This window comes from Hemicordylus capensis, chromosome 4 (genome assembly GCF_027244095.1).
Source record: "Hemicordylus capensis ecotype Gifberg chromosome 4, rHemCap1.1.pri, whole genome shotgun sequence".
Lineage (NCBI taxonomy): Eukaryota > Metazoa > Chordata > Lepidosauria > Squamata > Cordylidae > Hemicordylus > Hemicordylus capensis.
This window is the reverse complement of record NC_069660.1, coordinates 112,999,640-113,026,925: the sequence shown is the minus strand read 5'-3', so window position 1 is coordinate 113,026,925 and position 27,286 is coordinate 112,999,640.

Here is a 27,286-nt window from a genome sequence, read left to right as displayed (position 1 = left end):
CATACTAAACTGTTGTTCGTCTCATCATTTTTATATTTATTAGTCAGGTGAGCACCAGATAAGGACCTCTAACAGATGAGGATCATGGCAGAGGAAGGAGAGCATTAACCTTTTGCTCCCCATTACAGTCCTGATCAAGCTAACAATACAGTGGCTATTAGAAAAACAAGAAACTGGTTAAGAAGTGTAACTGCTAAGCGTGTAGTAAATAACTTTCCTTTGACCCCAGCACACCTTCCTGATGTGAAAGGGCAAACTATCTGGTTTCTACTGTCATTGGCCACACACCATGAGGTTTTTTGTCTTGGGAGATTTAAAATGCTTGTTTGTGAAATGCCATTTTAAAAAAAACTCTGTAGAGGAAAAGCTGCTTGGAGGGCAACTTGCAGTGGGGTAATAGCTTGGTATGTGATTATAGTTTGCCCCAGAAGAACTGTCACAAAGATGTCAAATTCCTTAATACAAAAGCAAATAATATAAGGACAACAACCGTATCTTGCCCTCCAATGGTCTTCCCTTGGTCTGAGTGATGGGAAATAAATTCTGGAAGAAAATACTTCTCTGCTGGGAAAGCCTTGGCAAGTCAGCTATTAAACCCAAGGCATGGGTTCCATTTCAGCTTGTGGGAAAGCAATTTTAAGTACACAGGGTTATATAAATTCACAGCGTTCAAAGGTTGCTTTTGCATATATTCAAGATTGAATTGCAAAAAGCAATGAATTTAAATCACTTGTTATAATTACTTTTTATATACTAAACCACCAGAGAGATATGATCTGATAAACAATCACATTTGTCGTGAAAGACTGGGTAGGGACTGTGCTCCCCAAAATTAAACCTCTGGCTCACAGGCAGAATAAATGGTAATGAATAACCATTACCCAGCTTGTGAAATAGCTATCATGCACCCTTGAAATGATTTGAATGATGGCAGAGTAGAACAAACATGGTTCCATCTTGCTGCAGCCAATGACAAATTAGTATATTCTTGAAAGAACAGACAGTTTCTTATGACCTTTTAGGTACACACCTCTCCAATTTTCTATCCCAAGTACTCAGTGGGCCCGCTATCAGATTGCATTTGTAGTGATTCAGTGAATCACTTTTGAAAAAATTACTATACTTCCTTGACATTATAAAGAGACATGTTGCAACTGTCATCCCCATACAGTCCAGAGCAGGCATATAAACAGCATAATTAATTTTCAAAGGCATGTTTCTTTCTTAAGCATGTTGTCAGAATATCGATGGTTTCAAGGAACCAGATGTAAAGAAGTCTAGGAAGTGTTTCTCAGTCAGTCAGACCGGGGCATATCTAGGGTAGGGCCGGCAGGGCACATACCCCGGGCGCCACTTGAAGGGGGCACCATTTTTCTAAAATTAAAAAAAAAATTAAAATGGCTGCTGAAAACAAAATGGTCACTGCGCATGCTCAAATGGCCTCTGTGAGGCCCTAGGCCATGCCAGGCCATGCAAAGGCCATTTAAGCATGCACAGCAGCCATTTTGTTTTCAGCGGCCATTTTTTTAAAAAAAATTTGAAATGGCCATCGCATATGCTCAAATGGTCCCTGTGAGGCCCTAGAGGCCAACAGGGGGAGGGGGAGCCTTTTCATGCCCCCCACGGCCATTAGGAAGCCCCCAGAAGGGGCTACAGGTAATGTTTTTTTAAAAAATAATATAATATAAGTCATTGTACACATATTCAGTTTGGCACTATGTACAGAGAGTCAGGGCTTGTGAATACTGAGCTGAAGCTTATGTGCTAGAATTGTATTCATTTGTTCTTACTTTGCTTCTTGTTATAAGTGAGTTAAATGTGATGTCTTAATAATATGGCTATTAATGGTGAGTTTGTCTTTGAATCGGTGTGAAATCCTTAGTATTAAGACCCACTGGAAGGTTCTTGCTCTCTTTCTCTCATTTTAACTGTCTTTCTGAAACACTAGAATATATTCCAAGCAGAGAGACAGTTTACTCTACATATCCTTTAATTATGTTAAGAGTATCTGGGGAAAGTCAAATTCTCCATTTATTTTTAAAACTTATGTAATAGTGATGCTACAATGCATAGTAGAGAATTAGACAGGCACTTCTGTTTAGTTTTCCAAGTACACCTCCACATAGTATTTGGGTATTTCATGAGCTCCAGCATACTGAAATTTGTAGTTTCCCAGCATTTTTTGGTCTGGCTACGTCCACTGCTAAATAGTTTTTGAAATATTAAAAGATTAGCGAGCTTGACTTGTATTTTTCAGCTGATATTATGGTAAAGTTATCTGAAAGATGTGTGTCAGATGTTTGGACAGGGGGCGCAATTTCAGCGCTTGCCCTAGGCGCTATTTTCCCTAGATACGCCTCTGAGTCAGACTAAATGGATTCTGTGATGGAATAGCAACCACTTACACATACTCCATTCTTAGGATAGATTTTTCTATTTCTGCCCACACCCACATCCACCTCTAGCTGCTTTTCAGCAATTATGCAGGAGAGCTTCTGCTCCCATATTTAATAGCCAAGAGTTATGGAACAAAGGGGAACATATTTAAGAGGATCTGGCTTATGGCTAGTGCCTGTGGCTAGCTGACACACATATATCAGAAAGAGGAAGAAGCAGCTTCTTTAATGGGAGAAGCCTCATTGTAGCCCAGAGACACAAAAAGTACAAGTGTAGTCTTGATTGTCTAGATTCCCTAGTTCAAAACTTGAAGCGCCTTTGGGTTATTTACCACAGGCATAAAAGCAATTAGTACTGAGACTCAGTCTAGGGAAACATTATGCTTATAAGAAGAAGATTCTATAGGGCCAGCTCACATGATTATTGGGAGAGCAGGAGGGCTCCAGCCTAGATGGGGTGTGAGGAAGAGCAGATGATCACCAGCCCTGCTGCAGTCTGCTGCTACAAAGGGAAAGGAAGAAATTCTGATGGGTGGGGCCCTGAACATTTGTCTCTGCTCCTCCCCCCACAGGAGCTTTTTCACATGGTGCTTTTTCCATGAATCTTCACTGAAAGGTTGCACATTGGCCAGATTCTTGCCAAAGTCCATGCAAGACCTTTGGGAGCACTTCACACACAATTTGGGTTTTTCCTTCCAAATTGAAACTTTGCCTGGTTTATGTCCAGGGTAAAAAATTCCTGGATTTCAGTGACGTTTCTGGACAAACTGAGACAGGCTGTCAGTGAGAAGCTGACTTGTAGGGTCTTCACATTAACGTAATAAAGAAGTAAGTCAAGTTTTTCAGATGCAAATAGGAAGCTGCCTTCAACTGAGTGGGAAAACTAATTTTCAGAGGAGCAGCAAGCTAAGTTTTTCATTTTGGGAGTTTTACTTACAAAATCTCTGTGTATGTGCAAGTGAACTTTTTTGTACAATATTAGTCTGCTTGCTTAAGGTTTCTGCCATGACACTTGTGGCATTAAACTAAGTTGTTTTTTGTGGAAGCAGTTCCTCTCTGTTCACATTTTTTAAAATGGTTTTTTAAAAACTACTATAAAGCACATCACGCACGTGCCATTGGCCAGAAGGAAAACCCGGAAGCAAGCAGTGCGAACATACACAAAAGAAAAATCTGCAGGGAAAGAAGAGGTGCTGCTTCCATAATGCCATGATTCTTGTTCAAAGTGGCTTCGCTCATCGGATACACAGAGAGCGAAAGCCTCATGTGAAAAAGCTCTAGGTGGTTACTAGAAAAGAGCTGCTTGTACCAGAGGCTGGGGGAAGGGAAGGAAGGGAAAGGAAGGGAATACATTCTGCTGGGCAGGGCCTTGAATGTTGGTCTCTGCTCCTCCCCTCTTCAGGGGATTACTAGAAAATTGCTGCTCGAGCCTCCTGGCTCAGCCTTGAGGAAAACAGACTGAGGCCCCACCAGCAGGAAGATTACTTGGGTGTTCCCTGCAAGTTTAACAAGGTGGGCTAATTATAGTGACACAGAGCATTAAGAAACATTCAGCAGCAGCCTGTTGGGAAGGACTTTAAGATCAGCTATCCAGAGTGGCTCTTTCCTTGGGGTTGGCGATTTGGGTATGTGTGGTCAGTGGCTTGTCTACGGTCTGTGGGGCCATCTCCTCTGGAGGTGCCTGTGGGGGTGTCTATGATTGCTTCAGGTGTGGGCAGAAGGCAAAATGAGGACTGGTGAGAGGGGTTCTTGCTCTGGGCTTGCCTCATCTAGGAAACCTTATTAAAATTATCTCCCCCTCCTTCAACTCAAGAGGGTGGTATTTGGGCTGTCAGTTGTAGTGGTTCACTAGGCCCAGGGTTGATGTGGGGATGTCAGGGGGTGGCTTGCTCCATGCTGTGGTTTTGTGTATGATTAAGGGAATCTTGGTTTGGTGCTGAACACCCATAGGAGCTGAGGTAATTCGGCTGAAAGATGTGTCTGGGAGAGTGGAGGATTGGGAAGGGTCTGGGGTGGTGATCTGTCAGATAATGGGCAGAGGAAGATATGGTGGTGGAAGTGGGGCAGGCCATTACAGGGGGAAATTATCCAGACAATTGAAGCCTGTTCCTTTTTCTGACTCTTCTCCCAACCCTGCATCCCCAGGGAGCTCTGTGAACACGCTCTCAAGGATTAGGGCGCTGCTGCTGAATGGCAGGTCAGTAAATAGAAAAACATCTCTCATCCATGGTTTGATTGTGGATGAGCATGCTGACCTAGTATCTGTGAGGGAGACCTGGTTGGATGAGCTGAGAGGGGTTGGTTTCTCAGCTTTTTCCTCCAGGTTCCCTGATCCTGCAGCAGTCCTGCCTTGAGGGTCGGGGAGGGGGCATTGTGGTCATCTGTCATGAGACCTTTCCCATTTCCAGGTGCCCGGTTAGGCAATCTCCTGATCTTGAGTGTTTGTCCTTGAGGGTGGGTCTCTAAGACAGACTGGAGATTCTGTTGATGTACTGACCATCCTGCAGTCTTCCTACCTGAGCTGACAGGGGTAGTATCAGAGGTGGCATTGGGTTCCCCAAGACATTGTCTTGGGGGACTTCAATTTCCATGCTGAGGGCCCCCTAGTAGGGATGGCTCAGGGCTACCATGGCAACCATGAGCCTATCTCAATTTGTATTGGGCCCTACCCATGTGGCAAGACATACTTTGGTTTTTGCTGACTAGGCATGAATGATCTGAAAGTGGGGGAGTTTGAGATAACTCCTTTGTCATGGACAGATCATTATCAGATGGGGTTTAGTTTGACTGCTCCGTCTACCCTCTGCAGGGGTGGTGGACCAGTTAGAATGGTCTGCCCCCCCAGAGGCTTATGGATCTATTCAATTTCCAGATAGCCCTTGGAGTTTCGCCAGAGAGCTGGAGACTCTGTTGAGGCCCTGGTGAATATCTGGAACGTAGAGATAGTCTGGGCTGTTGACACGGTCACTCCTAAACGCACTCTCCGGCTTGGTAGAGTGTATTTGGCTCCTTGGTTTTCTGCTGAGCTTGGAGCAATGAAACAACTCAGATGATGGCTGAAATGATGGTGGAGAAAGTGTCATAATGAACAAACATGGGCTAGAACCCATTTTCAGGACTACTGTGTGACGATGGTGGCAGCAAAGAAACATTTTTTTCTCCACCTCCATTGCATCTGCTCAGTGTAGGCCAATGGAACTTTTGCTTCACACATCCTCCTGTGTAATGGGGGAGGGAACATCTATACCCCTTGTGACCAGTTTGCATGCCACTTTGCAGATAAAGTTACTTGCATCCATGCTAATTTGGACACCAGGATTTTGGCAGTTCAGGCACATGTTCCTCGGGTACCATCTGGTCCTATTGTGTTGGATTCTTTTCAGTTGGTGCAGCCTGAGGACGTGGACAAAATCCTTGGCAGTGTGCAGGCAAAGTCATGCACTCTAGACACTTGCCCTTCATGGCTAATAAAATCTGCAAGGGAGGGTATGGGCAGGTGGTTGGAGGCTATCATCAATGCTTCATTAAGGGAGGGCAGGATGTTATCATGCCTCAAGGAGGCAGTGGTGAGATCACTATTTTAAAAAGCCCTCCCTTGACCCCTCCAACAATTACTGACCTGTTTATAACCTTCCCTTTGGGGGCAAGGTGATAGAGCATGTGGTGGCATCTCAGCTGCAGAAGGTCTTGGATGATACAAATTATCTAGATTCCTTTCAATATGTCTTCCATCCTGGATATGGGACTGAAACTGCCTTGGTAGAGCGAATTACCTACTCCAGGAGCTTTACAGGGGGAGTGCGTCCCTTTTGTTTCTGCTGGACCTCTCAGCGGTGTTCAGTACCATCTACAGTGGTATCCTCCTTGCCTGCCACTAGAGTATGGGGATTGGAGGCACTGAATTGGAGAGGCTTTGGATCTTTCTTGGGTCCAGAAGATGGTGCTGGGGGACTACTGCTTGCTCCTTGGCCATTGGCTTGTGGGGTCCCACAGAGTTCAGTTTTGTCCCCCATGCTGTTCAACACATACATGAAAATGCTGGGAGAGGCCATCCGGTGCTTGGACTGAGTTGTCAGCAGTATGCAGATGACTCTCAGCTCTATCCCTCCTTATCACCTGATCCTAGGGAGGCAGTGGATGACCTGAATTGGGGGCTGGAAGCCATGATGGGCTGGATGTGGACTAGTAAACTGAGATTGAATCCAGACAAGATGGAGGTGCTGTTGATCATTAGGAGATCCAATCAGGATGAAGAGATTCAACCTGTTCTGGATGTGGTTGCATCCCCTTGAAAGAGCAAGTGCATAGCTTGGGAGTACTGCTGAACTCAGCTCTGCTTTTGGATGCTCAGGTGGAAGCAGTGGCCAGAGGTACTTTTGCACAACTTCAGCTAGTGTGCCAGATGTATCCCTTTCTCGAGAAGGCAGATCTAGCCACAGTTACCCATACCTTAGTCATGTCATGGCTGGATTACTGTAACATGCTCTACATGGGGCTGCCCTTGCAGACTATTTGGAAACTGCAGTTAGAGAAACATGCAGTAGCTAGGATTTATCCAGAACTGCTGCTGGAATCACAAACCCATTTTGAAAGAGCTACATTGACTTCCAACCTGTTTCCGGGTTCAATTCAACGTGCTGGTTTCTACCTTTAAAGCCCTTAATGGTTTGGGCCCTGGATATCTGAAGGACTGCTTGCTGCCAAGGGATTCTGCCCACTTGACAGAGGGGACTCTGCTCCACATGCTGAGAGTGAAAGAAGCTCAGCTGTCGAGCACATAGAGCAGGGCCTTCTCCGTCATTGCCCACAAGCTTTGGAATGCTCTCTTGGCGGGCATCTGCTCCTCTGCTGCCATTACAGTTCTTAGAAAACAAGTAAAAATGTGGCTCTTCACCCAGGCTTTTATATGAGAGTGCAATTTTTACTGCTGCTGCTACTGCTACTTTGTGTGGTGTCTGTGTGTGTGTGTGTGTGTGTGTGTGTGTGTGTGTGTGTGTGTGTGTATGTGTGTGTGTGTTACTGTTTTATATGGGTTTTTAAACTTTTAAATAGAGATACATTATTTTTCTATTTGTATATCTGTACTTTTTGTATTTTAATAGTGCATTGTTTAATTATATTGTAAACCACTCTGGGGTTATTTTAATGAAAAGCAGTTTAGAAACCAAGCAATAAATAAATAAATAAATACTCCACACATATGATCACTTCCCTAGGTCAAGCAGTAATTTTGTGAGGCTGCTACTGGCAGCACACCTGGCTGGCTCATCCTTGAAGGGAACCCATGCTTTCCCAGTGGCCCCTGCCTGATCGCTTCATGATGTCACCAGCTCCAATTCCATTGGCCCTGAAGGCACAGTGTGTGGCTGCATCATCTCCAGTCACTCGCAGATGCACCCCAGAACTGGTCAGCTGACTTAGAGAGGCATGGTAGGCATCTGAGTGAGCACCTTAACCCTTTCTCTGCCTCCTGCTGTCAGCCAGTTTGTGATGTACCTGACCTGGAATCACTTCATTGCAGAGCGGGAAATGCAGCAGAGCAGAAAGGAGATGTCCAGGACTGCAAAGGCAGGTGAGCTTTGCAGTCAGCAACACTCATCTGAAACCCAAATTTGGATTTAAAAGTGAGTTCTAGGGACCCCGGGCCATCTAGGTGAGTTCCAGGGACCCCGGGCCATCCTGGACAGCACTTTGCCAAGTGTTTGGCACTCTACTGGGACACTGCCTGTGGGCATAGGTGCTGTCCATGAGGGGAAAGCATGACGAGACACCACTCATAAGAACATAAGAACAGCCCTGCTGGATCAGGCCCAAAGCCTAACTAGTCCAGCATCCTGTCTCACACCGTGGCCCACCAGGTGCCATTGAGAAGGCCTCAGGCATGGCCTGAGGGCATGGCCTATCTCCTGCAGTTGCTCCCTTACAACTGGTATTTAGTGGTGTTTTGCCTCTGAGACTGGAGATGGCCTATAGCCATCAGACCATTGATAGACATGAATTTGTCCCTTTTAAAGCCATCCAACTTCAAGCTAGTGGCCATCACCACATCTGTGGTAGAGAATTTGGGATTCTCTGCTGCTGGCCACTGTGACCTGAGCACCTGGCCAGAGGCAAGGGGAAGGAACACATTATTCTTCTATTGCCTTAGCGGGGAGAAGTATGTTCAACCAGGAGATGCCAGGGATTCAACCCTGGACTTTGTGCATCTAAAGCAGACACTCCAGTACTGCACTATGGGTCCCTCTATGCAGCTACGAGAGAAGTCTAGAACTCACCATCCACTGAGTGGCATCTAGGAAGGTGGACCACCACATACTCTCTTGCTGGAAATATGCCCAAAACCTGGTGCTGGCCCTACCTAAAGCATTGTTCTCACCAAGCCTGAAAATCAGTAACATACATAAAACTTGAAACCAATTTATTTGCTTTTAGAAAGAAGTGGGTTTTTCCTTTTTTTTAAATGGCTTTGAATTTAAAAATTGCCAAGAATCAATGCTAGCTTAAGCCCTACTGAAATGAAGGGTCCTTTTAAAGGAGTATAGAGGGCTTGAGTGCATAAAAGGGCTCTTATCTATTTATATATCTCCTCACGACTTTGTTATGCCACATCACAGTTCCCTATCAGCTTTCCTTTTCTGCTAATTAGGTAAAGAGCACATGAAGCCATTTCAGTATTTTGAGAGAATGGTGGCCATTCTCTCGTTTTTCTGCTTCATTTTTTGTCAGTGGATACACCTGTATGCTAGCATTTTGGCCTTTTTCAATCACACTGCTCTGTGGCGGAACATCTGAATATAGGTAGAGAAGTACAATTAGCTGAAGTACTGTTAACCTGAAACCTCAAATGTGATTTAATAAATTGTTCCTGGTTAGTTACGGCAGTGTCTCAGGGTGTTCTGAAATCGGAAATGTAAAGAAGCAATGCCATCCACCTATAAGCCCTTCTCCCTAATTCTTTTTGAACAGGGGCAAGATACACTTACTAAGTGGATGTGCTCATGGGCATTGTTATCGTATTTCCCTCCAGCTAATAGAAATTTATTTATTTATTTATTTATTTATTTGGCGAATTTGTACCCCGCCCAAACTTACCTCTCTGGGTGGCCAACAACTATTAAAACACCAATAAAGGTTAAAACAATTCAACATAAAACACATATAAAGTTAAAACAATACAATAATTTATAATTTAATAATTGTCTACCACACCTGACCACAAATTGCTGGATCTCAGGGAGTGGGGAGTGGGGGTGAGGGGAAGACAGATCAAAGCTTAGGTAGTGATCCGAGCTTATATTTATAGATCCTTCTATATAATACTAGTTTTGTGTAAATTCTATTTCAACATTTATCTAGGTTAGGCCACATTATTTCCTCCCATATCTTCACAACCTTACATCAACAAATGTCTAAAAATTATTCTTTGGCTAGCAAGAAGTACTACACTGGATAAGTTTGATACATACATAAGAAAATTTTAATTTTTTTATTTTGCAGTTTTTTTAATTATAATATAAATTTTTACAATATAACCTAAGTAATGAATATAAGAACATAAGAACAGCCCTGCTGGATCAGGCCCAAGGCCCATCTAGTCCAGCATCCTGTTTTGGACAGTGGCCCACCAGATGCCGCTGGAAGCCCTCTCTCCTGCTGTTACTCCCCCGCAACTGGTGCTCAGAGGCATCTTTCCTTTGAGGCTGGAGGTGGCCTTTAGCCCTCCAACTAGTAGCCTTTGATAGATCTCTCCTCCATGAAGTTATCCAAACAGGGGCATATCTAGGGTTAGGCAGGCAGGGCACATGCCCCAGGCGCCACTTGAAGGGGAGTGCCATTTTTTAAAATTTTAAAAAAAAATTAATGGCCGCCAAAAACAAAATGGCCACCACGCATACTCAAATGACATCTGTGAGGCCCTAGGCCATGACAGGCCTCGCAGAGGCCATTTGAGCATGCGCGGTGGCCATTTTGTTTTCAGCGTCCATTCTTTTAAAAAAAAAATTTAATGGCCACCGCACATGCTCAAATGGTCCCTGTGAGGCCCTAGAGGCAAAAAGGGGGAGGGAGAACCTTTGCAGACCCCCTCACAGCATTTAGGAAGTCCCCCAAAGAGGCTACAGGTAATTTTTTAAAACAATAATAATATAACATGTCACTGTACACATATTCAGATTGGCACTATGTACAGAGAATCAGGGCTTGTGAATACTGAGCTGAAGCTTATGAGCTAGGATTGAATTCATTTGCTCTTACTTTGCTTCTTGTGATAAGTGAGTTACATGTGATGTCTTAATAATATGGCTATTAATGGTGAGTTTGTCTTTAAATCAGTGTGAAATCCTTAGTATTAAGGCCCACTGGGAGATTCTTGCTCTCTTTCTCTCATTTTAACTGTCTTTCTGAAAGACTAGAATATATTCCAAGCAGTGACACAGTTTACTCTGCATATCCTTTAATTATGTTAAGAGTATCTGGGAAAAGGCAAATACTCCATTTATTTTTAAAACTTATGTAATGGTGATGCTACAATGCATAGTAGAGAATTAGACAGGCACTTCTGTTTAGTTTTCCAAGTACACCTCCACATAGTATTTGGGTCTTTCATGACCCCAGCATACTGAAATTTGTAGTTTCCCAGCATTTTTTGGTCTGGCTACATCCACTGCTACATAGTTTTTGTAATATTAAAAGATTAACGAGCTTGACTTGTATTTTTCAGCTAATATTATGGTAAAGTTATCTGAAAGATGGGTGTCAGATGTTTGGACAGCGGGCGCAATTTCAGTGTTTGTCCTAGGTGCTATTTCCGCTAGATACACCTCTGTATCCAAACCCCTCTTAAAGCCATCCAGGTTGTTGGCTGTCACCACATCCTGTGGCAGAGAGTTCCACAAGTGGATCACCTGTTGTTTGAAAAAGTACTTCCGTTTGTTAGTCCTAGATTTCCTGGCTATCAATTTCATGGGATGACCCCTGGTTCTAGTGTTATGTGAGAGGGAGAAGAATTTCTTTCTATCCTCTTTCTCCACACCATGCATGATTTTATAGACCTCTATCATGTCTCCCTGCAGTCATCTTTTTTATAAACTAAAAAGCCCCAGGTGTTGTAACTTTGCCTCATAAGAAAAGTGCTCTAGGCCCCTGATCATCTTGTTTGCCCTCTTCGGCAGCTTTTTCAGTTCTACAATGTCCTTTTTTAGACTTGGTGACCAGAAGACCATGAAGAGATAACAAGGTATAGAAACATTTACGTGAAAGTAATGTATAAGGTTATACATTATTTTGAAAATTGGTATATTCTAAAAATAAATAAATATAAACAAATTTTCAATAAATGCATTATTTGTTGATAGTCCTTCCCTAATGGGTACTTTTTTTGTCATAAATGCTATCATCATTAATGCTATATTAAAGCAAATGAGTCCATTTGTTTTAAAAGATGGAAAAGTAGGCGATATCCACCAAACTGCACTGCAGAGCTTGGTTAATGTTGACATATCATTTTTAGCCTACTTTCCAGTAGGCTTATAGGATCACCTGGCAGTGTGTGTGTGTGTGTGTGTGTGTGTGTGTGTGTGTGTGTGTGTGTGTGTGTGTGTGTTCCCTATCAACTTTGCAATGTCTGGACCAATATGAACCAAATCGGGTACAGTTGTAGGGACACATAAGGACACCTCAACAGCGTAGTTCGAGATGATGTCACCTATCCCAATCCAAGATGGTGGGCACATAAATGTTTGAGGCACAAATGGGCTAACTCGTGAACCGCTTAACCGATTTGAACTAAATTTGCTACAGCTGTAGGGACACATAGGGATGCCCTAATGGCATGATATGTGAAGTTGTCATCCACTCCAGTTCAAGATGGCGGCCACATGAACATCTGAAGTGCAAGCACACTAATTTGTGGACTCCCTAACCCATTTGAACCAAATTGGCATAACCCATTTGAACCAAATGGCATAATTTGTGATGATGTCATCCACCCCAGTTCAAGATGGTAGATGCATAAACATTTGAGGCGCAAGTGCACTAACATGTGGACAGTAACCAACTTGAACCAAATTTGCTACAGCTGTATGGACACATAGGGATGTTCCAATGGTGTAGGTTGTGATGATGTCACCCACCCCAAACCAAGATGGTGGACGTGTGAACTTTGAGGCACAAGTGCACTAACTTGATGACTTATTTGAACCAAATTTGGAACAGTTGTAGTGAGTGACACAAAGTGACACCTCAATGGTGTAGTTTGTAATTTATGTTGTCCACCCCGACCCAAGATGGCAAACACATGAACATTTGAGGTGCAAGAGATCTAACCTGTGGACCCCAATTTGAACTACATTTAGTACAGTTGTAGAGACAGTGAAAGGAAAGGAGGCGGATTAGTTCTTTCTAGAATAACTTGTTAGATCTTCCTTTAGCACTCTGTTTTTAAGTGACTAAGGAGCACTATTATTTATTTGTTTGTTTATGTTTGTATTCTGCTATAGTTTCTGCAAACTATAAGGGAGCACTTCACACACAATTCAGGTTTTTCAGGTTTTTCACTGTGTGTTAGAATGTAGCCCAATTTTATAATACAGGGTAAAAACATCCACTTTTTGCATCAGTTTGGGGGGGGGGCAGCTTCAAACTTGCAGTAAACCCTCGCAGTAAACCAAGGGAAAGCCTGCTGTCTGGGAAAGCTCTAGGTCATGGGTTCTCAACCTTGGGTCCCCAAATGTTGTTGGACTTCAACTCCCATAATCCCCAACCAAAGGCCATTGGGGCTGAGGATTATGGGAGTTGAAGTCCAGTAACATCTGGAGACCCACGTTTGAGAATCCCTGCTTTAGGTGATGTGGCTCTCATTAACGCCAGGGTGGGGCAGCATGGGAGAGAGGCGCAACTGGGGCTGCCAGGAGCCAGAGTCAGCTGCGCCTTATCTGGCGCCTCTCTGTGTCATTAGGACAGCTGCTACTGTTCCTAATCAGTTAAATCCTTAATTTTATCAATTATATATTTCCAAAAATGAATTGTTTTCAGATTAAGAAAATAGACTGCCTTCTAATGCTACTCTCCCCTTAGCCCTCTGTCCAGTGCACAGTATCCCACAGCCACATGGATGTGCTCAAAGCCTTGCTGCAGGCTATGTTTACTATTTTCTTTTTTTAATCAGAAGAGACTGATGCTGCAACACTTGAAGTAAAAGCACACAACATTTAAAACTAATTTTTTAAAAATTGTAACAGTACATTTTCTGAAATAATAGATCTTTCCGTTATAGACCTCCCCCGAGGTCTATATTGCTTCTAGTCACCTTAAGTGGCACAACGGGGAACTGCTTGACTAACAAGCAGAAGGTTGCTGGTTCGAATCCCCACTGGTACTGTATCGGGCAGCAGCAATATAGGAAAATGCTGAAAGGCATCATCTCATACTGCGTGGGAGGAAGCAACGGGAAACTCCTCCTGTGTTCTACCAAAAGAAAACCACAGGGCTCTGTGGGCACCAGGAGTCTAAATCAACTTGATGGCACACTTTACCTTTACCTATATTGCTTCTACAATGCTCTGCCTATTAATTAATTTAGAAATAAGTATAAACTTCTTAGAAGTTTTAATAGCATATGCAAGGATGAACTGTCACAATCAGAGATGTCACAAGCATTATTCTGTGGCTGCCTATGACACTATACAACTACACTGTTTACTTTACTTACAAGTGATGCACTAGTTTATGAATAACTACATTTCCCCAAAACAAAATACCACCATTTGAGAAAGATGTTTTCCCTGCAACAGAAGGACTTACTTCAAGGAAGGCAGATAGAAACTACAGAACATCAGCACAATTTTGTATGAAGGATCCTATCAGAGGGATATCTAGGGAAAATAGTGCCTAGGGCAAACACTGAAATTGCGCCCCCTGTCCAAGCATCTGACACCCATCTTTCAGATAACTTTACCATAATATCAGCTGAAAAATACAAGTCAAGCTCATTAATCTTTTAATATTTCAAAAACTATTTAGCAGTGGACTTAGCCAGACCAAAAAATGCTGGAAAACTACAAATTTCAGTATGATGGGGTCATGAAATACCCAAAGACTATGTGGAGGTGTACTTGGAAAACTAAACAGAAGTGCCTGTCTAATTCTCTACTATGCATTGTAGCATCACCATTACATAAGTTTTAAAAATAAATGGAGTATTTGCCTTTTCCCAGATACTCTGAAAATAATTAAAGGATATGTAGAGTAAACTGTGTCACTGCTTGGAATATATTCTAGTCTTTCAGAAAGACAGTTAAAATGAGAGAAAGAGAGCAACAAATTCCCAGTGGGCCTTAATATTAAGGATTGTCTTGATTCAAAGACAAACTCACCATTAATAGCCATATTAGCAAGACATCACATTTAACTCACTTATCACAAGAAGCAAAGTAAGAGCAAATGAATACAATCCTAGCTCATAAGCGTCAGCTCAGTATTCACAAGCCCTGATTCTCTGTACATAGTGCCAATCTGAATATGTGTACAGTGTCTTATATTATTTTATTGTATTGTATTTTTTTTTTACCTGTAGCCCCTTTGGGGGGCTTCCTAAAGGCTGGGGGGTGCAAAGGTTCCCCCCCCACTGGCCTCTAGGGCCTCGCAGGGACCATTTGAGCATGTGCAGTGGCCACTTTAAAAAGGTTTTTTTTAAAGGCCACTGAAAACAAAATGGCCACCGCGCATGCTCAAATGGCCTCTGCAAGGCCTGGCATGACCTAGGGCCTCACAGAGGCCATTTGAACATGCACAGTGGACATTTTGTTTCCGGCAGCCATTTTTAAAAAATATTTTGATTTTAAGAAATGGCGCCCCCTTCAAGTGGCGCCCGGGGCACATGACCTGCCTGCCCTACCCTAGATACGCCCCTGGATCCTATAGAGAGAAGTTCTAATCTTCCTTGTTCTAAAAATATTTTTGTCAAGAGTTTAAAAATCATAATTATTTCTAGTTTTCTTTGCCAGTTCAACATTTTTTTTAACAGCTCATCTCCCTCGGGAAATTAAAATTATAATGTCCATGAAGCTCCCATTTTCAAACACATTTCTACTTACTTCACTGTCGAAAGCATAATGAGGAAAACTGAACAAGTGGTATATTTTAATGTCTATGTGGCTTTATATTTAAGGCATGATTAGATAAGAGGTCGAGTCATGAATTTACTGCTGTTGATTTCAAATAGCATTGGGACTGTATTATTATTATAAGGCTATTCAACATAATTAGTCATTGTTGCTTTCTGAGAAATCGGTCATTAAAGGCAGCAGCAAATGCATTGTCTAAAGTCAAAATTAATATTGTTACAAACATGAAAATGGGAATAAACACATTCCCTGCACACAACACAGAGAAGCAGTGAAAAACATTATGCATGGCTTGCATTAAAATATAAAACTTTACTCAAAGATAACAAAGATGGAATACCATGCAAACAAGGGGGAAGAGAACATAAGAACATAAGAACAGCCCTGCTGGATCAGGCCCAAGGCCCATCTAGTCCAGCATCCTGTTTCGCACAGTGGCCCACCAGATGCCGTTGGAAGCCACAGACAGGAGTTGAGGGCGTGCCCTCTCTCCTGCCATTACTCCCCTGCAACTGGTACTCAGAGGCACCCTGCGCTTGATGCTGGAGGTGGCCCACAGCCCTCCAACTAGTAGCCATTGATAGACCTCTCATCCATGAAGTTATCCAAACCCCTCTTAAAGCCATCTAGGTTGTTGGCTGTCACCACGTCCTGTGGCAGAGAGTTCCACAAGTGGATCACGCGTTGTGTGAAAAAGTACTTCCGTTTGTTGGTCCTAGACCTCCTGGCAATCAATTTCATGGAGTGACCCCTGGTTCTAGTGTTGTGTGAGAGGGAAAAGAATCTCTCTCTCTCCACTTTTTCCATGCCATGCATGATTTTATAGACCTCTATCATGTCTCCCCGCAGTCGTCTTTTTTCTAAGCTAAAAAGCCCCAGGTGTTGTAGTCTTGCCTCATAAGAAAGGTGCTCTAGGCCCCTGATCATCTTGGTTGCCCTCTTCTGTACCTTCTCCAGTTCAACAATGTCCTTTTTAAGATGTGGTGACCAGAATTGTATGCAGTACTCCAAGTGTGGTCGCACCATAGTTTTGTATAAGGGCATTATAATGTTAGCCTTTTTATTTTCAATCCCCTTTCTAATGATCCCTAGCATTGAATTTGCCTTTTTCACAGCTGCCGCACATTGAGTCGACACTTTCAACGAGCTGTCCACCACAAGCCCAAGATCCCTCTCCTGGTCCGTCACCGACAGCTCGGATCCCATCAGCATATACTTGAAGTTGGGGTTTTTTGTCCAATGTGCATCACTTTACACTTGCTAACATTGAACCGCATTTGCCATTTTGTCGCCCACTCCCCCAGTTTGGAGAGATCCTTTTGGAGCTGCTCACAATCCATTTGGGATTTCACTACCTGGAAGAGTTTGGTATCATCTGCAAATTTGGCCACATCGCTGCTTACCCCTGCTTCTAGATCATTTATGAATAAATTAAAAAGCACCGGTCCCAGTACAGATCCCTGGGGGACCCCACTTTACTTCCCTCCATTGTGTAAACTCTCCATTTATACCTACCCTCTGTTTCCTGTCTTTCAACCAGTTAGCAATCCACACATGTACTTGTCCCCTTATCCCATGACCACTAAGTTTCCTCAGGAGTCTTTGATGAGGAACTTTGTCAAAAGCTTTTTGGAAGTCCAGGTAGACTATGTCAACTGGATCACCTTGATCCACACACTTGTTGACACTCTCAAAGAAGTCCAAAAGGTTGGTGAGGCAAGATTTACCTTTGCGGAAGCCATGCTGGCTCACTCCCAGCAGGGCCTGTTCTTCTAGGTGCTTTACAATTTTATCCTTGAGGATGCTTTCCATCAATTTGCCTGGAACAGACGTTAGGCTAACTGGCCTGTAATTTCCCAGATCGCCCCTGGATCCCTTTTTGAAAATCGGTGTTACATTTGCTACTCTCCAGTCCTCTGGTACAGAGCCCGATTTCAGGGATAAGTTAAATATTTTGACAAGGAGGTCAGCAATTTCACATTTGAGTTCTTTGAGGACTCTTGGATGGATGCCATCCGGCCCTGGTGATTTGTTAGGTTTCAGTTTTTCCAGACAGTTTAGAACATCATCCCTTGTCACTTCTATCCGACTCAGCTCTCTAGCCTCCATCCCTAAAAAGCCTGGTTCAGGAGCAGGTATATGCTTAGTATACTCTGCCATGAAGACAGATGCAAAGAACTCATTCAGCTTCTCTGCAACCTCCATATCCTCCTTAATAATCCCTTTCACTCCCTCATTGTCTAATGGTCCAACTGACTCCCTGGCAGGTTTCCTGCTTCTGATGTACTTAAAGATGTTCTTGTTATTCCCCTTGGTTCTTTTGGCTAAATGTTCCTCAAACTCTCTTTTTGCCTCCCTTATTGTCACCTTGCATTTCTTTTGCCAGAGTTTGTGTTCCTTTCTGTTCTCTTCGTTTGGACAGGCCTTCCAATTTCGGAAGGAAGTCTTCTTCCCTTTTATGGCTTCCTTGACGGTACCCGTTAGCCATGCTGGCATCCTCCTGGACTTAGTGGTACCTTTCCTCCTTTTGGGTATACAATCTAACTGGGCTTCTAGTATTGTGGTTTTGAGTAAGCTCCATGCACTCCGGAGCGAAATGACTCTCCTGATTTCCCCCCTCATCTTTCTTTTCATCATACTCCTCATTTTGGAGAAGTTTCCTCTTCTGAAATTCAAAATGTCTGTGTTAGACATCCTTGGTGATTCTCTCCCCGCATGTGGTCACTGTGGTCACTGTTCCCTAAAGGGTCACTGTTCCCTAAAGGGCACTGTGGTCACTGTTCCCTAAAGGGTCGATGACACTGACATCACACACCAGGTCCTGGGTGTCACTCAGAATTAGATCCAAGGTCGCCTTCTCTCTGGTCGGTTCCATGACCAACTGTTCTATGGCACAGTCATAGGATCCTTAACAAGAGGATCCTTAACTTTAGTGCTTGTCCAGTTTGTGCTGTTTTTAGAAGATTTAGAAGATTAGGCTCCCCCCCCTCTAAATTGGAGGAGGATAGAGTCAGGGGGTGAGCTTATGAATTTTATTAAGACATACACATGCAGAGACAGACAGACACACCGACCGCCTTCTCCCTAATTAAAGTACCAATTTTACCCTTCAGAATTCATTGTTTGGACAAACAGATTGATATGACTATAATGGGAACACACAATCATTCTAATCTATAGGAATCTGCAATATAAACTGAAGACAAAGCATGCCAGTTGCCTGATCATCCTTGAAAAACTGGCAAGATCTTAAAGAAGGCTAAAGACAACACTTTTTGGATCTTTATATAGAATGCTCCTTCTATACATAAGGAAAAGCCCTGAAGTATCACATACCATAATTCCACTCTTCCTTGGCAATTCTTCCATTTTTCATTGATGCTTCCTGTGATTTCAGGCAGTCAACTTCAGGCTTGCACAATCCTCAAGTCTTGCAAGTTTTCAGAAAAATATATTTAGAACAAAAAATGGTTGTTAGGATGAAAATAGAACTCCCAGCAACTCAGATTTACCAATACACTGTTCCATACACACTGCTGCACACCTTTCTGTTCAACACATGTCCAAAATTACAACAGCAACTGATGGGTGTGGAGCAGAAGGTAGGAGAACATCCATAGTTACTGGAGGATATCTGACAGAGAATACTTTACTGTCTGAGTCTGCATGAGGCCAAATGTCTTTGTAGCTGAGGATGTGGGAAGTTGTAGTCATCAGCTGAGGATTCAAATTTGGAGCTCTTAACTTATACAGTTGTTTTGTCCCAAGTGGAAAACACAACAGAGCAATTACTGGGAAGGAGAAGGAAAGAACTGAGATGGCACTCCAAAGAATGTTAAACATCTAGGGTGCTGGAAGGCTTCCATTCTAGGGTGCACAGAGTATGCACATGTAACGAACTGCCTTGCTTCTTCCATTCTTCTGGAGGATTAAGGGCATGCCTGCAGCTTGATGCTCTAGCACAGATCCAGAAGCATAGGAATTACTTTTGAACACAGTCAGTGCATTCCCTAGATGAAACAGTAACTAATCCATGGAAGCTGGACAGCACAACTTAGGTTCATCCTGCAGTTGTTCTCTTCAGCTAGATGAATGACTGCAGCTTCAATATCAGTTGAAGCTCCTACACAAATGGATCTTATAAGATTAAGTACTCTTTTACTCAATAAAGCATCAACATGTTGCCCCTTAAGAACTTAAAGGAAATATATGTAAATAAAGCTATTAGAAATGTTAATGGCACATCATATGAATTTAATGTCTACTTTTGAAAAACACATAAACCTTGAAAGTACCATATTGGTTACAATAACGATCTGATAAAAAGTGTTTTACTGCCAAACACATCAAAGAGGGCACACCTACCATATGTTAATATAGGAGACTCGCCAACAATTTTTAAAGTAAATTTACCCAGCTGAAATAATACCAGCAAACAGACTTAAACTAACTGGATTGAGCAGAAAGTTCCTTTTTAAGCAATTAAAAGTGATTTGGTAATCGTTACCAGACACTGAAATGAAACCAATATAAGAAGAGAGCTCTAGTGTTGGAATTGTTCTTGCGTCTGGTAAAGTAGGGAAAGCCCACAACAATTATCTCTCTTTCTTTCACTTTGGACTGAAAGATACCCAAAGAAGAGCTATTCAAAGCTTCATAATCATGATAGCCAACCTTAGTTTTAGTTGTCTGTTCTGCGCATCATGAAGACAACCAGAAGTCTGCACACCATACAGAATACTGGGATAATAGCTTCAAACAGTATGTTTTTGTATTCTCACATCAGAAGCAAGTTTACAGAGAACAACACGGATTCATGGATATAATTAGGACACCTATGGTTGCCTCTATGACTTCACCCACTCCTTATTCTCTGCTGTCATATTTTGGCCACAATGGCCAATGAATGATGTGAATCGTAATCCAACAACATCTGGGGCCCACAGTTGGAAAACCCTGCCCTACTGTCATTAAGCCTATGAAAGTGTACATAAAATAATTGCATGGATTTCCCCAGTCTTTCTCTATTTCTCCTTCCTCAGTTGTCTCTCTTGTGTCTCTGTGAAGACTGGATTATGAGCCCTGCTTTCTCACTCTTTATAGAATGCCATGCACCAAAGAAATAAATGACAACATAGCATTGGTTATTTGTTGGTCAAAACTCAAATGTTGTCAAATAATCTATGAAAATCAAGAAATCCTTCCTTGTAAAGGATGTGAATGTCACCAGCTTTTCATGTGAATACCAGCAGCACCTGTGCAAAGAAGATGCACTGTTATAGCACTAGCAATAGCACTTACATTTATATACCGCTCTATAGCTGGAAGCTCTCTAAGCGGTTTACAATGATTTAGCATATTGCCCCCCAACATTCTGGGTACTCATTTTACCAACCTCGGAAGGATGGAAGGCTGAGTCAACCTTGAGCCCTTGGTCAGGATCGAACTTGCAACCTTCTGGTTACAGGGCAGCAGTTTTACCACTGTGCCACCAGGGGCTCCTGTTCTTATCACATTCCATGAACTATTGCCACGTACATTTCACTTCATTAAATGCTCACCTTTTCTCTAAAGGCTTCAAAGGCTCAGAACAACTCTGTGAATTCAGTTGTACCTTTCCTCTGCATACATAATCATGCATGACATGGCAAAAAACTACCCAGTGTTTCACTCTCATTCTAGAAAAAGCTGAACTCTAATATATAAGTAACCACCTAATGGTGCAGCGGGGAAGTAACTTGCCTAGGGAGCAAGAGGTTGCTGGTTCAAATCCCCGCTGGCATGTTTCCCAGACTATGGGAAACACCTATATCGAGCAGCAGTGACATAGGAAGATGCTGAAAGGCAACATCTCATACTGCGTGGGAGGAGGCAAATAGTAAACCCCTCCTGTATTCTACCAAAAAAAACCCACATGGCTCTGTGGTCACCAGGAGTCAACACCAACTCAACGACACAACTTTACTTTACTTTACTCTACTCTTATATAAGTATCCTGGACTTAATCCTTTGCAACAAGGAATAATTGGTTGATGAGTGGCATTGGGAGGAGCCCTGGAGGAAAGCAACCATGCCGTCTTCAAATTCAAGATATCAAGGGGAGGAAAAGCTCCAAGAATTCAGATGTGTATCCTGGATTTCAGAAAAGCTGGCTTCGGTGAGCTCAAAGAAAAACTATATAGGATCCCAAATCTAGAAATCCTAAAGGAAAAATTAGTCAAAGAAAGATGGGAGATTCTAAGCAGTGAAACACTGAAGGCACAGTCACAAATAATTCACAGGAGGATGGAAAATAGGATCAGAAACCAGCATTGATGCACAGAGAATTCTGTGAACTGAGAACCAAAATGGACACATTTAGGAAATGTAAGAAGTGACATGGAATCAAGGAAGAGTACAAAAGAGTGGTCCAAACCTGTAGGGACAGTGTCAGGAAAGCCAAGGCTCATAATGAGCTGAGGCTTGTGACAGATGCCAAGAATTACAAACACAAGGAGCAAGAGGAAGGCTAAGAGGTTGGTCTGTTACTTGGAAAATATAATGAAATAGTAAAAAGGACAGAGAAAAGGCAGAACTATTTTATGCCAATTATGCATACATTTTATCCTACAAAGCAAACATGACCCAGCTGGATGCATAAATGAAGATGAATAAATGAAGAAAAGGGGGGAAAGGTGCCTCAAGATAGATAAAGAAATAGTAAGATAATCCTATTGTAGCTACCATAAGTGAGTTTAAGTCTCCAGCTTCAGATGAATTACATCCTTGGGTACTGAAGGAACTTGCAGGTGTGATCTCAGAACCTTGTCTATAACCTTTGAGAAGTCCTGGAAAACACATGAGGTGAGTGTGATATTACTAGTTTAATAGAGTTACTAGCTTAATAGACAATGGCAATGCTGTGGGTATAATATATCTTGATTTCAGAAAGCATTTGAAAAAGTCTTCCATGATAAACTTGTTGATATGTTGGTAAAACCTGGGTTAGGTGATGCTACTGTTAGGCAGAATCACAATTGGTTGAACAATTGGCTCCATGTCATTCTAAAGAAATATATTAAGTGGTGTGTTACTGCGCTCTGTCTTGGACCTTGTCTTCAACATTTTCATGAATGATTTGGAAGAGAGTGTAAAAGGGGTGTTTATCAAATTTTCAGATGACAAAAAGCTGGAAAGGGGGCCAGGGGCGTATCTAGGGTAGGGCATGCAGGGCACGTGCCCTGGGTGCCACTTGAAGGGGGGTGCAAATTCTTAAAATTATTTTTTTTAAAAAATGGCCACCAAAAACAAAATGGCCATTGCACATGCTCAAATGGCCTGTGTGAGGCCCTAGGATATGCCAGGCCTTGCAGAGGCCATTTGAGCATGCGTGGTGGCCATTTTGTTTTCAGTGGCCATTAAAAAAAACAATTATTTTTGAAAATGGCCACTGCACATGCTCAAATGGTCTCTGCGAAGCCCTAGAGGCCAACAGTGGGAGGGGTAACCTTTGCAGACCCCCCCCACAGCCTATAGGAAGCACCCCGAAGGTGCTACAGGTAAAAAAATAATAATTTAATATAATATGTCACTGTACACATATTCAGTTTGGCACTATGTACAGAGAATCAGGGCTTGTGAATACTGAGCTGAAGCTTATGACCTAGGATTGTATTCATTTGCTCTTACTTTGCTTCTTGTGATAAGTGAGTTAAATGTGGTGTCTTAAAAATATGGTTATTAATGGTGAGTTTGTCTTTGAATCAGTGTGAAATCCTTAGTATTAAGGCCCACTGGGAGTTTCTTGCTCTCTTTCTCTCATTTTAACTGTCTTTCTGAAATACTAGAATATATTCCAAGCAGTGACACAGTTTACTCTGCGTATCCTTTAATTATTTTCAGAGTATCTGGGAAAAGTCAAATTCTCCATTTATTTTTAAAACTTATGTAATAGTGATGCCACAATGCATAGTAGAGAATTAGACAGGCACTTCTGTTTAGTTTTTCAAGTACACCTGCACATAGTATTTGGGTCTTTCATGACCCCAGCATACTGAAATTTGTAGTTTTCCAGCATTTTTTGGTCTGGCTACGTTCACTGCTAAATAGTTTTTGAAATTTTAAAAGATTAATGAGCTTGACTTATATTTTTCAGCTGCTATTATAGTAAAGTTATCTGAAAGATGGGTGTCAGATGCTTGGACAGGGGGGCACAATTTCAGTGCTTGCCCTAGGTGCTATTTTCCCTAGAAACGCCTCTGGAGGGGGCAGGTAAGAGGTTAGAAAACAAAACCAAGATTCAACCCTGTCTGGACAGGCTCAAGTCTTATTCAACATTTTCATAAATGATTGGATGAAAGAGTAGAAAGGCCAAAACTTCAAGATGAAGTTCAGCAGAGACAAATGTAAAGCCTTTGGGCTAGAAAAATCAAATGCACAAATACAGGATGGGAAAGACCAGGCTTTCCAGCAGAGCATGCTAAGGGACCTAGGTGTCTGAGGGACAAGCCGAACATGAGCCAGCAATGATTCAGTTGCTAAACCAGCAAATGCAATCTTAGGCTGCATTAACAGAAGGAAGCGTCCAGATCACAAGAAGTCACCAGCTGAGCTCATGCTTACAACTGCAAAAGCAGGAAGGAAATCCTGCTCTGCACTGGCATTCACCTCAGCCAGCCAGCCCGTTCATGCATATGGCCCTGTTTGTCTGAAGGGAGAGTTATCGTAAGCGTGATGGTTGGCAGGCACTTCTAATCTCAGGCAATGAAATTAATCCTCCCATTTACTTTCAATAAGAGGAAGTCCCATTTAAATTGAAAGGACAATTTAGGCATGTCTCAGTGGGATTTCCTCAAGTAGAAAGCTGCCTTATACTGAGTCAGACCAGTGGTCCATCTAGCTCAGTATGTCTACACAGACTGGCAGTGGCTTCTCCAAGGTTGCAGGCAGGAATCTCTCTCAGCCCTACCTTGGAGATGCCAGGGAGGGAACTTGGAATCTAGATGCTCTTCCCAGAGCAGCTCCATCCTCTATCTTACAGTGCTCACACATCAAGTCTCCCATTCATAGGCAACCAGGGTGGACCCGGCTTAACTAAGGGGACAAGTCATGCTTGCTACCACAAGACCCACTCTCCTCTGCCACTGTGTCAGTTCTGAGTCCCACATTTTAACAAAGATGTTGATAAACTGAAACAGGTTCAGAGGAAGGCAATAACAATGGTGAGACGTCTATTACCCTCTTCAACTGAGGAACAGTTGGAGGAGCTGGGTATGTTTAGCCTGCAGAAGAGACGACTAGGAGATACGATAGTCATCTTCAAGGGCTGTCACACAGAAGAAGAGGACTTGTTCCTGTTGCTCCTGAGGGAAGGACTGGAACCATCAGGCTGTTGATGCAAGGAATTCTTCTATACATTAAGAAGAATTTCCTAACTGTAAAAGTGGTTTGACAGAGGTACAGTCCTTCCCGTGCAGCACTGGGCTCTCCTTCGCTGGAGATATTCATACAGAGGCTGGATAGGCATCTGTCAGGGATGCTGTAGGAGTATCCTGCACTGAGCAGGTAACTGGACTAGAAGACCACCAAGGTGCCTTCTGTTCTAATTCTAAAATTCTATCATTCAATTATTCTAGAACTGCCCCTGACAAAGAATTACAATACTTGAAATGCATTAGACAATAAATGATCTTCCTTGAAGTCTTCTAACCTTTTCTTTCTTTATTTGGTGTCTTCCCTTCTTCCCTCAATGGTCAGTAGCAAGTGACATCAGAGTCGCCATGGACCACAGCACTGAAAATTTATTATTATTAATTCAATTCCTATACTGCCCTTCCAAAAATAGCTCAGGGCAGTTTACACAGAGAATTCTACTTCTGTATTGGCAAAAAATGGGTAACCCCATCAGAAGGTGGGGAATTGTTCTTGCACACCATTACAACTTTCATATCTACACTGGCAATCTGTCCTCCCCCAGATCCAGCATAAATCTTAGCCATCTTCAGATGTTAAATAGGGAGGATGCTGTACTCATGTACAGTGTCCCACAAGCCCCACCCCATGCTGACGAGCTCAAAAGCCCCTCCCCCATGCTGTTTGGAGTTACAGTGTGTGTCTGTAAAGACAAGTATTGTAACTGCAAACAGTTCCTTTCGGTGACCTGAAGGTTTAGGTGTCCAGTCTTCTGGGACCCCCCAGTCTTCTGTGAATTATTAGAAGTCTAGTACATTCTGCTGTTCTCATATATCCAATGTAATTCAGGGCATTTAAACATTCTACTTAGATTTTTTTTTTAAAAAAAAAACATGTTATGGGGATATTTTTGCTCTTCCCACCCTACATATTTGCTCTACCCACCGTACATAAACCATGATATGGGGATATTTTTGCTCTACCCACCCCACAACTCTTTTGGTGCCTACACAGAGACGGGCCTTCTCAGTTGTGGCCCCGAGATTGTGGAATGCGCTCCCTGCTGAGATACAATCCTCCCCATCTCTGGCAATTGTAAAAAAACACCTGAAGACCCATCTTTTCACCCAAGCTTTCTCAGCTTCCTAAATTTGGGAGTTTTTAATATCTGGTTTATTTTAAAATTCAAAACCCGCTTTTGGGATTTTAATCACTGTAATTGTTTTATTGTTATTTTAAAATGCTTTTAAATTGTTAATTGTTATATTGTTTTTAATTTGTTTTAGCGCTTTACTGTTTTAGTGGTTTTTTAATTGTAAACTGCCCTGAGCCATTTTGGAAGGGCGGTATAAAAATCAAATAAATAATATAATATAATATAATATAATATAATATAATATAATATAATATAATAAATAGATTCAGAGAACAAAAGAGCCTTTATTGGGCAAGCCGCACTTCTTGCAAAAAAAAACTTATTTTAATGAGGTGGACATCTGGTAATACTCCCAACTATTCAGACCTGGCTAGCTCGGGTAGCAGAATTATATGCTTATAAGGGCCATTTAAGAAAAACTGGCAGCTCATAAAATATGATGAAATTTTATAGTTTATTTTCATAATTGATACACATCTTGAATGGATATGGGAAGTTTGTTCTGTATGTGTTACCAAAACACATGTATGTGTTGCAGTTATTTGAGATGTTTGTACTTAGTTTAGATGTAAGATATATACATTTATTTCCTTTTTGAGTTTTTACATCTGTTTAGAGATACATTTTGATTATATAACATATTTTTCAAAATATTATTAACCAGCAACATCTTTGGCAGCAAATCACTGGTAATCTATTAAATTATGGCAGCTTGGAGATCTCTGAATCAAAGTCCAGACTTCTAGTTTCCAATTTATTCTTCTCAAAAGATCAGTCATCTAATAAAATCAAACCATGATGCCCTTTTGCATTCTTCCAGTCGCATGGGGCAGCCTATCATCAAGCAGTTCTCTCATAATGGGCAACATGTTTAAACAGCCAATCATGAGGATAGGTGCTGATCATGTGAGTCTCTCCCACAAAATCAGCATAACCTACACAACCCATATGATTGGACCATTTAAATGTTTCACTAGCCACATGAGAGCTCTGAAGGATATGAGATTCTATGCAACTGGCAGAAGATCTAAAAGACACTAGAAGAACTGCAAAATCAGTGGCATTCCCAGGAACAATCCAAAATATTTTGCTACCTGACCCTAAGGACAACATGATGTCCCCCCATCTGTGGATGGGTGCTCAGCATTTTCAGGCCATGATACTGAGGCAGCAGTGATGGTACATGAGCATTCTCAACTATGCCACGAAATCAGGCAGTAGTA